At 30.5% G+C, this 2,782-nt stretch overlaps 1 long non-coding RNA gene across 1 annotated transcript; it reads left to right on the top strand.

Annotated features, from left to right (window-relative positions):
- Positions 1–693: 693 nt before the first annotated feature.
- On the top strand, positions 694–2,270 carry LOC123659779. The gene is made up of 2 exons (XR_006744085.1): positions 694–967; positions 1,958–2,270. It is a non-coding gene; the product is annotated as an uncharacterized LOC123659779 (long non-coding RNA).
- Positions 2,271–2,782: the final 512 nt, after the last annotated feature.

The raw sequence follows: 2,782 nt of genomic DNA, 5'->3' as shown, positions 1-2,782 counted from the left end.
AATAGGTATTTTATAACTACAAATGGATCTAAACGTTAGCGCGTCACTCGCGGTAATAAATATAACGGCTAAACAAAAATGGAAAATTATATTGTTTAGTTGTGTCAAGAAAAATAACTTGCAGAGTTGTATATAGAAATATGGTTTTGTTAGAAGTTTGTAAACATTAAGAACAAGAACTTTCGTATGTATTTAATATGTCTACAGAACATAATTATCTTAATTTTATGTTCTTATTAATCTATATTACACATAATATATATATATATATATATATATATATATATATATATATATATATATATATATATATATATATATATATATATATATATATATATATATATATATATATATATATATGCAAGTATATTTATGTCGATGATTGTCTATATAGGTATGTATGTACGCCTCCATGCCGTCTAATTCTTTGTCATGTCTTTTTCATACTTGAGGCCCTCAAGTTGAAGTTTGTCTTGAAAAGATCGCTCTTTCGGCGATAAGACCGCCTTTTGTACATGTTAATATTTTCTTTTTCGATTTAAAAGTTTCCTCTTTTAGTGGTCATTAAAGTATATTTGTATTAACAACTAAACATGTAAATTATAATTGATAATATTAAATGCGCTCACAAAATAACAAAAAAGCGTCATAAACAAGTTAAACATTTAATAAATATAAAATTATATATTTATCTGGCTTGTCACCCGATGCAGCCGGAAAAAACGCAATGCAACTAATTAATAGCGCAGGTGATCATGTCATCGACATGTGTTATTGGGGCGCATGTGACGAGTGTATTTATTTACATAGCGAGCCTTGTATCACTTTAGATTTGGCTCGAGCAAACGTCGACACTTTCGAGAAATCGGTATTTGTTTACATCGGAAACGAGGGCGCCTTTTTTCCTTACCAAACAGTCGAGTGACTAAGAGAAGTGAGCAAAACAAGTTGCATCATACCCAAGGTACGATAAATACTCTTGGCAAAGTGATTTCAACATAATTCTAAACTTTTTCTACGAGAAACCATGAAACCTCCAGAAGTTTTACTGCCAATAAACGAACTTTGATGAGGTGTTTCTTATTTTTTAAGAATATTTGCTTAACTTGAATTACTTTAATGCTAACAACAAAACCCAGGTCGGCTTACTTGTACAAAATACATTGTTTTAGTATTCCTTGAGAACGTCATAAACTGAGTATACGTTTTTGAGAATTTATACTTGATCGAGATATTTATATAATACTTATATATATTCGTTATTTAAGGAAAACGTTTAAATGTATATTAGAGGTAGCTAAATTTAGCACAAACGTCAATGATTGATAAAAGTAAAATTTTTACTCATAAAGAAATTTAGACTGTGAGTATTTAGTTCAGTAAATGTCTAACAGTCATGCTTTTTTACCTTTTTGTTAGGCATCATTTTCTTTAGTTTTGCAGATCCACCCGACTTCGTAATTTATTAATGATGAAAATGGAAACTATATTAAGTTATTAAGTATTTATTAAATACTACAATCTCACAAGATATACTTTTGAAATTCAATGTTAGTAATTTACCTATAGTCACTGTACTAGAAAAACAAAAATGTACTGTACTAGAAAGACTAAGTAAAAATCATACTAATAATATTATATTAACAAAATTAAGAACATTGTATAAGCTTTCGTCATAATGATTACTAAATGCAGAAAATACGTTTTCAATATAATGATAAATTCTAGGAATATATATAAGAACATTTACGTGAGTAGGCGATGTATATAATTGTTATACAGAACGTAATGGTTTGTTGTTAGCACAAGCGGCTACGGTTCTTACCTAGTCGATGCATCTTAATTTGCAATTAAACAAATAGTACATTGAAATTAGATACGTCACTGAAAAAAACGGTTTCTACGTCCGGTTTATTTTTCATATAAGCAGGTTGGATTTTTTTTATACTACTAGGATGGCAAACAAGTACGGTCAGATTAATAATGGAGCATATGGACGTCGGCAGTACTCCTGAATGCTTCTGAGTATTGCAAGCGCGATGCCGACACCGCTGTCAATACAGTGCATCCCTAGGAGCTCTGCCTCTCTCATCACAGGAACAGAATACCACTTAGGAGCGGCATTATCGGGATGTAATCTACTGTAAGATTTAATAAAAGCAGTAGTTTAGGCACAAGAATTATTTTTATACTAATGATTCTAAACTTTTGCTTTTTTGACTGAATACGTATAAATTACATAAATATACGTAGTAAATATGGCTTAATTTAATGCCTCTCAATGGATTCTCCATTTTGTATAACGTAAAAAAACTGGCTTTGGTTTTATTTATTAACTAGACGTCCTGTGAGTGGCGCTTACGTTTGTGGTCACTGCCTTATACATATTAGAGTTAGCGGTTAGTTTTATATGATAGGCTTCAACACCAAAAAACTATGACCAAGCAGTCAAACAAACTTTTTAATCTTAGAGAAAACATGTATGCGCTAAGGATTCACGTTGAAAAAATAGTAAGTTGTCATTTTCTGTCAGTTAAAGGACGATAGTTTTCTTATAAATGTTAACAATTGCCTTTTACCTTCATGCGAAACAAAATAAAGAAAAATAAACCCTTAAAGATCACTAATGGAAAAACATTTTTAAAGAATTAAAAATTATAAATGACTAGCACCACCCGGCAGACGGCATTACATGTGACATACCGTCAGACAGGGTCCAATTGTGTCTTTAAACCATCTATGTACTCACTGAAATGTACACACAAAATTTAAACCAAGT

Source organism: Melitaea cinxia, chromosome 14 (genome assembly GCF_905220565.1).
Source record: "Melitaea cinxia chromosome 14, ilMelCinx1.1, whole genome shotgun sequence".
Classification (NCBI taxonomy): domain Eukaryota; kingdom Metazoa; phylum Arthropoda; class Insecta; order Lepidoptera; family Nymphalidae; genus Melitaea; species Melitaea cinxia.
This window is presented reverse-complemented; position numbering and strand designations above follow the sequence as displayed.